Here is a 12,900-nt window from a genome sequence, read left to right as displayed (position 1 = left end):
TAAGGCAGTGCTTAAATAGTTTCGTAAGTATGGGAGCAAGTTCTGGTTGAAGCTTTTTTAACACTATAATTGGGATGCCATCAGGGCCAGTTGCTTTACTGGAATCTAGGTTTTTTATTAGCTTGGCGACCTCATGCACGGATATTTGTATGTTACCTAGCTGGTTCCGTGTTATAGGAGGAAATATGGGGAGTTGATTGCCTTCGTCGCATAGGGTAGAATTAGCTGCAAAGTTCTTTGCAAATAGTTTGGCCTTGTCTGACGCTGACGAGATGACCTCTGGTCCATTGATAATGGTTGGGATAGAACGCACACTTCTGTTCAGGATCCTATTTGTTATTTGCCAAAACTGGTGGGATCCAAGCTGCTGATCAGCTACTTTGGATTTAATAGACTGATCATTGAATAGATGTCAGCTCTACTACATAATCAAGTTACCTGAATTGATTTTTTTCGATAAAAGTTTTTAAATAAAGCTGTAGTGTTGTTTTGTTTAGGACGATAAATTTAGTTAAATAAAGAAGTATGACATTAGTATTGCTTGCTTTTTTTTTCATTAAGAAATACACCAAAAATGAAATATGACGCTTGCACGCGTCTGTAAAATTCCAAACAGAAAAATTGTAAACAACTGAAAGGTTTAGAACGAAAACTTTGATGTTTTAACAAAACCGCCGGTAAATATTAAAAAGAAAGTGGTTAAAAATGAAGTAAAAAAATAATAAGTTATCCTTTATATTCATGCAAAGATAAATCAAAATTGGCAAAATAAGATACATGCTAATAAAGGTCAAACATCGATTTTCTGGCACCCTTGGTACCAGAGCCACATTAATCATTTCTCTGCAACATTCGATTTTATCTTCCATACATTATCTTGGTCAACGTTTCAATTCTACACAAATTCATCAACAGTCAAGAAGATAACTGTCATCGTATGGTAGTTTCAATAAAATATATTATTTTTTGTTGTTACGAAAAAAAATACAGTGAAAAGTTAATGGAAATTTTAAGAGACTTTCAAAACTGAAAAAATGGTAAAAATGTTCAAGTCTAGGGAGAAAAACACTCGTTGCATGGTGATTATCATGACTTAATATTTATTTATTTAAAAAGAAAATATAGCAAACAATTATTTTACTATGATTTGTTTAATCCTTCTTTTTAGCCGATTATGTAAGGCTTAGGTTGCTTTTTTAAAGTTATTTTTCTGTAAGATTTATAATGGATTAATTTTTTTTTCGGTTAGAGTTAGGTTAAATTTTGACGTGGGCTGTTTTGTGAAAAAATTAATTTCCAGAAAAGAATCAATGACCGCTCAGATCGAGAAGGGAGCAAGTGCACTTACCTTAGGTTGCGAAAGAATTGCCCCTTTCCGCGACGTAACCGTCTTGTAGTATCTCACCAGACAAAAGTGAACTACATTTACGTTTTGTGGTGAAAGAAAAAAGGCAAGGGGATCTCCCCTCTTATATAATGGAAGGATCAGACGATAAACTATCACGTTATCCGGGGCACAAAAAAAAACTTTAAAAGGGTGGATAACAACAACAACAAAAACAATTCTTGGTTAGTATTCAAAGTAAGTGCACGCCGATCCTTCTCTTCTCGAGCAATCATTAATCCTTTTTTCACAGTTTTTCTCTTAGCGTTATGGTTAGGGTTGTCTTGTACACCTTCAAGTATACTTGTCTTTTAAGCCAAGATTTTCGTTTAAACTTCTATGTTTGTGTTTATGTTCGGAAACTCTTCATTTTGCCTATTAGTTTCTCTTTTCAGAACGAAATTGCTTCTGGAGACTGAAGCGTCTGTCCCAAAATCTATTATATACTAAATTGAACCATTTTTTTTTAAATTATCAACTTTTCCACAATATTTTTTTATCGCATTTGCCAATTATTGGCTGCCGTGATTTCATTGTCTAAGGATTTTAACACATCTCGTCGGTTAACTTAATTAACGAAATGTTAGTTTTAATTTTTATTTGCAGTTCATACGTACCATCTTGACTTTAATGATTATATGCTTAAACAAACTCATGGATTATCTTTGGATACATAAGAATTTTGATTCGAAATTGTCACATTAAGACTTGATACTTACAAAACACATTTTTTTTATTAGAATATTTTTTCATTGTTCAGTTTCACACCGGCATAGCGTGCCCCTATAATCGTTTGGCCAATAATTTTAATGCATATAATCACGCTATTACATCAGTGTTACTTTCTTCGTGCTCTAGCCATGAGGCATAACCCAGCATTTTGTGCATCCATCAAGCAAATTAAGTGTCCCTTGAGATTTTTCTGTGAAAATTACTTAAGAACGTCCATTTTCATATATCTCTTGGCTCAATGTTGATGCTTTAAATTATTGGCTTTACTGAAAGAGATAGAGTTAGAAAGAAAGAAATAGATATATAAATAGACAGAGAGTAAAAAAGGAACAAAGAGAGATGGACACATCTCTTGGCTTAATTTTGATATTTGAAATTACCTGATGTATAGGAAAAGAGAAAGAGAGAGAACCAATCATATAGACAAATATATATAAATATATATATATATATATATATATATATATATATATATATATATATATATATATAGAGAGAGAGAGAGAGAGAGAGAGAGAGAGAGAGAGAGAGAGAGAAACAGTATCAATTTCCATATATCCCGGATCAATTGTGATACTTTAAACTAACTGCTGTACTGGATAAAAAGAGAGAGAGAGAAAGAGAGAGAGAGAGAGAGAGAGAGTGGGGACGATAGAGACAGAAAGACAGACATAATACATACATACAGCGACAGACAGAGAGATAGATAAATAGAGACACAGAGTGAGAAAGACATGGAGAAAGAGAAAGAGTTTATTTTCGTATATCTCTTGGCTCAATTTTGATATTTTAAATTATATGTTGCACCAAGAGAGAGAAAGAGAAAGAGAGAGAGAGAGAGAGGACGAACGAAATAGAAAGAGAGAGAGAGACAGAGAGAGAGAGACAGAGAGAGAGAGACAGAGAGAGAGAGAGAGAGAGAGAGAGAGAGTCGGTTTAAATATTCTAATTCCCAAAGTATTCTACGCCATTTATGTCGATTCCAACTGGTGCAAAGATCTGAATGTTGGTTAATGAAGTATAAGTGGCTTTAGTTAACATTCCCTTTGAGAAGACAAGTTTCTTGCTAATATTTCTCAATTTATTTATATTATCGATGAATCTCTTTACTGTTTGACTCATCTCTGAAGATCCTTTGATATCTCCAAAGTGGAAATTTCCTCACGTATTACTTTGTTATTTCCTATTGAACAACATTTACATATTTTCAATTTAACCTGTTTTCATATATACAGCTCGATTTATAGCGGCTTCGCTCTATAATGTATTACCTGTTCCTTTCGGAGTTGGAGTTGGTTTATTGCTGATCGCCTGAGGTGCACCTATCAGTGAAAGCAAACGGATCTGTCCAGGGTTATTTTTGTACCTAACTAAAGTGTTCATTTGTGGGAACCGGTTTTCCTCATCTCTTGGGATTGTAACACATCTTCTTCTAGGGCAATCATTCCCAACGTGGGGCGCATGGCCCACCGGTGGGGCATGGCAATATTTTGGTGGGGCATGGGCAGGACGTGCACCCTTGGGCTTACTATACCAAAGACTATAGGGCAATTTGAGAATGAGTTATTTTTTTTCATTATTATTATTATTATTATTACTACTATTATTATTATTATTATTATTATTATTATTAACAGTGAATTGTTTCATAGTGAATCTTAATGGTCTTTTAAGCTTACTTCACTGAATAACAGAGGGATTTTTAATAATAAAAATTAAATATTACAAAGGGGAGGCATCAGGATTTTAGAAATGCCTAGGTGGGGCATGGCCCAAAATAGGTTGGGAACCACCGCTCTAGGGGAAGCAAGTAAACCTATGATTTCAGATATTTGCTCTTTCAACTAATCCCAAAGAAGAAAGTTGAGAAAAAATATTAATAAATTTTTACTAATTTAAAATAGGGAATTACTTTTCAATTACATTCTTGGAGGTCAGTATATTTTATATCTCGGCTATTATTTCATTTGATGTCTTGCTCCACTTTTCAAACTTTAAGTAGTATTCGTAGTAAAACAGGAGAACCTTCTTTTATGTAACTGACTATGGCCGGACTTTTAAGCTTCTTTCTGATTTATATTGCTACAAATGATGAAGATAGGTAGCCAGAAACATTTCCATCAAACTCTGATGGTTGACCATGTTTATTCCCAGAGATATAAAAAAGTTTGCAGCATTGTTTACCTCTTCCTGCTTGGTATCCTTTTTATCTTTGGTGCCGGACTGCCAGTATGTATTTCTTTTATTCATATTTTTATATGAGTTCCTTCTTGTCTACATCTTTTGATTCTTTATTATACAAAGAACTGTCCTCTATAAGTAGAGGAGCTGTCTTCATCCCCAATCTGGTGGACGTGCTGGATGTCCTGAGGAGGCTGCAGCACATGATTTATTTTGCTAATATTTGGTGAGAGTTTATTTGAAGTAGGATGTATCCTCACGTCATGATCTCTAACAAACTCTCTATACGGAGAGAATGAAGATATCCAAGAATGGTGCATTCAAGTTCTCTCTTTCTTTTTTTTTTTTTTAATTTTTTTTCTTTGAAGATTGTAACGCTGGGTATAGGGCAGCCAAACCAGCTGCCAACATTGCCCTGCTTTTTATTGAAACCAACCGAGAGCTCTTTTTAGCATCCTCGTTGTTTCCTTAAGTGCAATTGTCTGGATCTCTTTTGCACTCACTTCACCAGGAATATTAGTTAGGTAGGACTTCAGGTTCTTCTTCATAAGCCTTGCGACACCTATAATAACTGATATGATTGATATCTCTCTAAGATTCCCGTTTCTTTTCATATAATACATGAGACCTTGATATTTGGTCTGTTTCTCCATTTCAGCTCTGTTCAGACCTCCATCATTAGGGACACTCACTTCAACCAAGGTTGCAACTCTTTCCGACTTATTCCATATAACTATGTCAGGTTTCACAGCAGCGTTTTCAAGGTAGGTGGCTGTAGGGATTACATGGTCGTAATGTATGGTATATAAGTCATTTCCAACCGTTCTTTCAGGTTGATGTTCCCATGATTTGTTCCTACATTGGATGTTTTATATTTTACAGATGGTCAATGGAGGTACTTACATACTCCATCATGTCTCGCTGTGTAGTAGCCATCTGTATAGCATATCACATATACGCTGAAAAATGTAAGGAAATAAAGATTAACTTATGTTTGAGAATCTCTAAAATAATATAATTATCATCTGCAGTTCTGACAGGCGATGTCTATACATTCTATAAATTTACTTAGAGATTTTATAAAATTTCAAACTGGATTTGTTTAAATATGATAAAGACAGTTTCAAACTTTTTAAAAGTTATTTTAATATGCATAATAAGCTAAAATGCATTGCATTTGTAGAATCGATGTGCTATATATTCATAATAATCTTAGTGGAGTTATCTTAACTTCTACGTGTCTTTATCATATAACCATCTTGGATTCCATCTTCAGGGCTGTTAACTGCATTAGGATAAATGAATGACTAGCAATTTCTGCTTTACAAGGTAAATTTATTAATCCAATGCAAAGAACAATGGCAAACTTTTGGTGTAAACTGTAGAGTGTATTAGTAGTGTAATATAGTACAATTGTATTTATCTAAAAATTTACTTTCCAAAAAATAAAAACAAATAAAAAGACCATGATTTCAATTTCACGTATTTACTTCACTGCAAATAAAAAATATGAAATTTATGTAAAAAAAAAAAAGACGCAAATACTTGGGAGCAAACATCTTCAAAATAGGGCATTGTTAACGGCTTCAATGTAGCCATTTAGTTTGTTTCTATAGCATATTAACGAAGATGTTACATTATTATAATTATCTTTATTATACATACATACATATATATATAGTAGTAGTAGTAGTAGTAGTAGTAGTAGTAGTAGTAGTAGAAGATGTTTCCATAGTATTATAGGAATAGAATCAGTAGCAACAATGCATTAAGACGTCCGGTAACCACACGCACACCTTTTCTCTGTAACAGTAAGAGAACCCATTCTAAACCGAGGTAAATGTTTTTATGATGTGCTCGTTAAAGTAAGAAATGAGGGCAACACAAGTAGGAATAAGTAATAACGTCGAACGTCGAAAAAATGTGCTTTCTTCTCCAAAGTCATGATGAATAATTAGTATTAATAGTAATAATAGTAGTATTAACAGAATAATAGTAGTAACATTAATAGTAATAAAAGTAGTATTAACAGAAGAAATAAGCACAAGTATATACATATGCACACATTCTCTGTCTGTTCGCCTCTCTTTCTCTCTTTCTCTCTTTCTCTTTCTCTCTATCTCTCGCTCTTCCTCTCTCTTGCTTTCCCTCTCGCTGTCTATTTCTTTTGATGTTTCTGTCACTGTCTCATTGTAATTGACAAAACACACGCACAAAGTCGATGATAGTAGAAGCGTTTACACGAAGATCAATATAACAGTAAAGAAGATTTTATGGGAATGTTATTAACCCCATTATTATACTGTGTTCGTAATCGATCGAAACGGATAACTAATGGGATGTTTGGTGATGTGTTGACTGTAAACGAATTCATTCTGTAGTGTTCGAAAAATGCGAAATGTGGAATGAAGGTTTATGTCCGATTAGCTAATGAAATTGTCGTTATAATAACAAGTAAATAGGAAAGGGGTCGTTTATTATTTTTATGGCAATTAAGTGCTATGTGAAAGATAAAAACGCATAGCGACAAAACGAAATATTTGCGATGGTTCACAGTAAGAGTAGTCTATGAAATATTTGCTCTGGTCATAACTTGCTGAGTATAAAATATTAAGTTGGTGAGTCATCCTTCCACCACCATTCGTTACGATTTGTTTTGAATAGTTAATCTATTCTAAAATAATGTAGCAATTTGTTATAGCGGATGAAATCGAATAGTACTGGCATGTAGTGTAACCATTTTCGATTTACGTGTGGGGGGCAGCATTTGTGAATGGGAAAAACGTCCCTATTCTATTATATATGGTGATGGACATTATTCAGACGACTACAAGCAATCTTGGTTGTTATATTATCAACACTTTGGCTGATATACCCTCTGACTCTTTTTAGGTGCATGTTTTCAAATTTGTGAATATTCATGTCGAATGCAGAAATCTTAATGTTGGACTTGGTAACCTGTATGGAATTTTGAACCAAACACTTTATCTAATCATCAAAGTTTATAAATCTGTATATATTTTTTTATTGATTTACCTATTGTTTAAATCTCATTGAAATCTGAGGTTACAATTTTCTACTATGGTATATGTGAGGGTCATGCCTACTTAGAACCCCTTTAACAAGTGCAATAGGTCAGATCGAAAAAGTCTTGAATGCAATTAAAAATATTATGAAAAAGTCAATACTGATATTGAGCTGATATGATCTTATAAAAAATATCCAAAGAAAAAGAAAATAGAATAGTAAAAAACAGTGTGTGTAACATCTTTTTTTATCTGCATCACTTTTTATTTCTATATTTTCCCTTTCTATCCTCCATTTATGTATCTCTTCATGAGAGCAGCCAGTCTGTAGCAAATTATTAACAAGCACACATAGCTTATTTGCACACGTATCAATTATTTAGTAACGCACGAACGTTACTTGTTGTTTGGTTTATAATAAAATGAAACGTTATTTATTTTTTTTCCTCAATTATTAAATAAATTTGTTTAAAAATTTAATTTGTTGAATTCGTAAAAAGTAGTTGTGTCATTTATTTGAATACTTTTTCTATAATATTAACTGTAAACTCGATCTCCATCAGAATCATGATTACCGCCATAATCATAATTACAATAATCATTATTAAGAATTGTTTTGCAGAGTGACATATGTTGGTCGGCCTTTAAAAATTTACTTCCAAACTAACATATCTCTGTATATATCTTTATTAATTCCACTTCTCTCAAATCCATCCTTATCATTTCCTCCCAAGTTTTCCTTGGCCTTCTTCTGCAAACTGACCATACTATCTCAGTTGTTCTCCATCTATTAACCCAAGAACTGTCACACTTTCTTTCAATGTGGCCATACCATCGCAGTCTCCTGCCCTGTTCACATCTACCTACACGGTTTAGATTTAATCTTCTTCTAAGATCTAAGATCATCAGATCTAAACTTATTTTTAAGACCCATATTACATATCCATCATATTCTTGTATCATTTCTCTCCATGAAACTCATATCCTCAACCCTTATTAGTCAGTTTTAACTTCCATACATCATCACGTACACACATGCTTGATAGACTCCTTCCTTGGTTGACAGTAGAAACATCCTTATGTTTAATAATGATTGAAGTTCCTTGAACATTCTCCATCCACTTTTAATTCCTGCAATCATACCAGCAACGGCCCCTTCTTGTGTTTCGATAGAATCACTAAATTAATAAAATTTATGAACAGCCTCAATAGCTTTGCCATCCAAATATACTTTCTCCACATCTGAGTTCTCATCCGTCTCCATTGTAATACACTTGGTGTGCACAAACTGGTTACTATCTCTCAAGCTAAATGTAATTCAACAACAATTTCTGTTAACCTAATGTTTACAAGTACCAGAAAAAACTGAGTTGCCCTCAACCTATTTTATTTCAAGAAAAACTAATAAAAATAAAGCAATTTATCCTCTCACAATCTTTATTATTGACTATGCTTTTGAGATATGATAATTATTTATGTTATTATGTGTCAGTTTTTTATCGTTATATTTATTATTATATCAAAAACGTTTCATCTGCTCTACCCTTTTTTTTTTTTACTCATTTTCATCCCAAACAAGGTACATTGCCATGTCGAATCTAAGCGGCTACTATTTGGGATCGTGTCTAGCATAGAATCGAGGGGAGTTGAGCAGTGAGATATCTGTTCACATTACTTATAAATTTCTGCAGGTTAACACAATCAGTCAAACAAGAAACAGGCAGGGAATTCAGAAGTCTAGTGGTTCGAGAGAAGAAACTGTTAAAGTAGAAAGCTTTTCAACATCTAGGAATCTCAACAGTAAAGGGGTGGGATTTTGTTCCTTGTCAAGTTAGTCGGGACCACAAGTGCTATGAGTTCATCAGAACATATTCCATTAAAGTACTTAGAAAACAGGCACAGGGATGTGACATTGCAACAACGACACAAGTGTTCAAGCTTGATCAAAAATGTAGGACAGGGATGGGGAAGATGAAACCTAAAATCCCCATGCAGCCTCTTAGGTCACAAAGTGCGGCCTTCTGTGAATTTTGGCGTACATATTGAAAAAATAAATTATTACTTTTATATATATTACTCAGTTTTCTGTAGGCGTAACCAAACTAAATAAGTTAATAGTGTGTTTTCTTGTGAGACTCCAAGTCTTAGTTATATCTCAATTTAAAAGCATACATTCAACAGTGCATGCGTTGGTTTCTGAATACTTTTTATCATTATATTAGTGACATTGGTCGAATATATTGATACTTTGTTAAGGTCGGCTGTACACTGTACCAGATAATACGGTCTTATATAAAATACCATCAGTGAGCATTCAAAACCATGTTCTTGGAATCTTATGACTTCATCAATTGTCCTTATTTTTATTGGAAACTGTCGATATCTTACATTATTTGTCAATTAATTGGATAAATAAATAATAGTACTAATAACAAAAAAGTGTGTGTGAAACACTGATGCCTCCGGAAAATGTTAAAGTTTTTTTGAAAAAGGTGGGCTGAAAAGTTTTATTACAAAGAATACAAATGTCCAAGTATTAAATACGTATCACTGAAGGTGACTACGCAATTAAAGTTAGATTAAAGTTTTTTTAATAAAAACGGACAGAGAGATGGGTGAAAAACGAAATGCGGCCAGATGTTAAAAAATTACGCTTCTATATAACATTTGATCTCGAATGCTAGTAACAATTTTGCGAATTTAAAACCAAGAAAATTGTTTTGGGTACAGATTTATTATATCTTTTTTGAGATCGTTTCCCTGGTTCAGTGTACAACTGATTCATTACCATTCTTTTATTTTATTTATCTTTTTGTCTTTCTGAATAAAAACTATTTTTAGCCTATAAATATGTTGTAGAAATTGAAAAAAAAACTTTGAAAGGAGAAAATAGAATTTTCAATGAAGAATGGAATTGCAATATTTTTTTGAGAGTAGTGGAGAAACATGTATTGCTGGCTTTGTAATAATGGTTAAAAAGTTCAATGCACAGTTGTATTATGCTTTTCATAAAAACAATAAATATGTAAAATTAGAAGGTGGGTCTCGAAAGATAGAACTGCAGAAAGTGAAGGATGGAAAATAAGTGCAAAAACAAATTTTCCATTCTGTGTTATATCAAGGGAATGAGACGACAGAAACCAGCTATAAAGGTGCTTATTTGTTGAGGGAAAAAACGGCAAGCTATTCAGCAAAGTATTACCCATAAAGAAATGTAATTTAGAAATAGTAAAAAGTATAGAACCAGATAAATTAAACAAGTGTAAAAGACTGTCTCTTTCAATGAGGACTAATACAAATTGACAACATGAATTGGCATGTGATTTAAAAGAACAGCTGAAAAACATAATCCAAAAAGAAAATGTATTTTATGCAGTAGATTTGGATGAATCAACACATTGTACTGATTTGTATTTTATTTTGTGCTATAACTGATGATTTTCAAGTATATGAAGAATTGCTTGCTTTGGCCACCCTTAAAAGTAGGACGTGGGGAATAGATAGAAATGTCACGATGTAGGACTAAATATTACTAATATTACTTACTGAATATTAATTTGGTAAGTGTGTGCACAGATGGTGCTCCAGCTATGATTAATAATGAAGGACTTCTGTCACATTTTTAAAAAGTGATACAAGTGAACTTATTTCTTTTCATTTTATCTTATATCAGCAAAGTCTGCCATTTTAAATGACACTGTGTAAAAGTTGATAAACATTGTAAAGTGCTATGAAGCATCAACAATTTAGAAGCATGCTGATGATGGTTGGTGATTGGCCAATTTATGCAAATTTGCTTTACCATTCAAAAGTATAAAGGAAAGTATTGGCCAAAATTATATCTTTAAGAAATCAAATAATTAACTTTTTCGAATGAAACAGCAAATATTGTGATTTATCAGATCCAAACTTTTCCAAAGATGTTGCATTTTTTTGTGTGATGTCTAAACAAAATGAGTTAAGCGTTTTATTACAAGACAGATATTTGGCAAAAAATTCAGGCATTTAGAAAAAAGCTGTTATTTTTCAAGTGTCTTATTGGCTAAATCAAGACTGTCAGAGTAAACTTTCACAAAAGTAATGAGTGAAAATAAAGACGTCTGGATCTTTTGAAAAATACGAATATATTTTAGGCATATTAGTAGAAGAATACAATAGAGGATTTAGTGATTTTGAAAAGCATAGCATCACTCTGAAACTTGCTTTTCAACCTCACTTAGTTGACGTATCAAAGGTTACCAAAGAACTACAAATGAAGCTACTTGAAATGTCCCAATTTGACAAAAGGGACGATCCCATTGAAATCTGGAATATCATCACCTTCGTGAACATGCACGCAGACTAATTTCCTGTTTTTCAACAAGTTACTGTTGTGAATCCACGCTCCCATACGTGACACAAATCTAGAATTCACTGAGAACACAGTTGACAGATGAACATTTAGAGGACCAATTGATACTAAGAACCACTATGCCAGAACCAGATATTAAATTGTTTTCTCAAAAGAAAGTAGATTCAAAGAAGTCATTAATTTGAATAAAGGATAAGTGCTAGACTAAATGAATATTAGATGATTTCAGATTCTTGCTGTTTTTTTTCCTTTCCAGATAATTATTAATTTACTTATTACAAAACATTCGTACAAATGTAGTAAATTGTTAGAAAACGTCATATTTCCTATTTTTATTCATTGTACTTGGCTTATTACATAATTTTTTTAATACTTAGGAGCCTAGCCTCAATGATAAAATGAAAAAATAATAATAACCGTTCAATACGACGTCTATGAGAAACAAGGGATTTTAAGAGACCTTTATAGACAAAAAGATACCCCTCATCTCGTGTAAGACCTATAGTACTTAAGACTCTTTCTTGGACCCTGTCTGAGATCTAGAGAATAGTGGGAGATGCCTTACCTTAGATGTGGCAATAATACTCCATGCATTGGCAAATTGTGACTTTGTAAATATATAGGATGCTCTCTATTGTAAGCAAATTTCGAGTACGGTAGATTGATTCTTAAAATCCGATTGTGAAGCCCCAATTTGTGAACTTTGTGCAGCATAGACTCACTCCTTTGCTACTATAGTAGATGGTTGGTGTGCATAAGGAGTCTTGTTGGAGATGGGAGATAGACATTTTGTTGAGTTGTCTGTGTCTGAATTTATCTGAATGAGTTCACTTTAATGAAAAAGGGTCGGCAAATTTCCATATAAAAATAACATCTCACTATAATAACATCTACTTTATTTAACGTTTCATTAAAACTCGATGAACATGCTTTCAAGCAGGCAGGCTTGATCTAAAGACAAAATAATAAGTTCTGAAGTTGCATCCATCTTTCCGTTTTCTGACAAAGTATAGGAACATGTTTTCAGCGACTTATCTCCACGGCATCTTGTTTAGGAACTGATTATATTTGCTGCAAAACTCTCTGGGTGAAAACTAGAAAGAGTCTGAAAAGTGTGCGGTGATGCACTCATCGCGCTTGTACTATGACGTGAGTTAGGATATGCTTGTTTTAGCCATTTAATTCATTTTACCTCTCCTTATTAAAAGGCAGGGGAATAAGCATAA

At 33.1% G+C, this 12,900-nt stretch overlaps 1 protein-coding gene across 2 annotated transcripts in view; it reads left to right on the top strand.

The window, feature by feature from the left end:
- LOC145268547 (uncharacterized) overlaps nucleotides 1-12,900 on the top strand; it is a 997,234-nt gene that overhangs the window by 647,149 nt on the left and 337,185 nt on the right. Inside the window, exon 4 of one of the 2 annotated variants that reach the window (XM_080124030.1) lies at nucleotides 4,956-5,061. The exons of the other annotated variant lie outside the window; for it this stretch is intronic. The gene's annotated coding sequence lies outside the window, so the exon portion shown is untranslated. The remainder of the gene's footprint in view (nucleotides 1-4,955; nucleotides 5,062-12,900) is intronic. 2 annotated transcript variants of the gene reach the window in all.

This window comes from Euprymna scolopes, chromosome 4 (assembly GCF_053919585.1).
Source record: "Euprymna scolopes isolate OS-2025 chromosome 4, ASM5391958v1, whole genome shotgun sequence".
Taxonomy (NCBI): Eukaryota; Metazoa; Mollusca; class Cephalopoda; order Sepiida; family Sepiolidae; genus Euprymna; species Euprymna scolopes.
The sequence above is the reverse complement of the archived record's forward strand: the minus strand, read 5'-3'. Positions and strand labels throughout refer to the sequence as shown.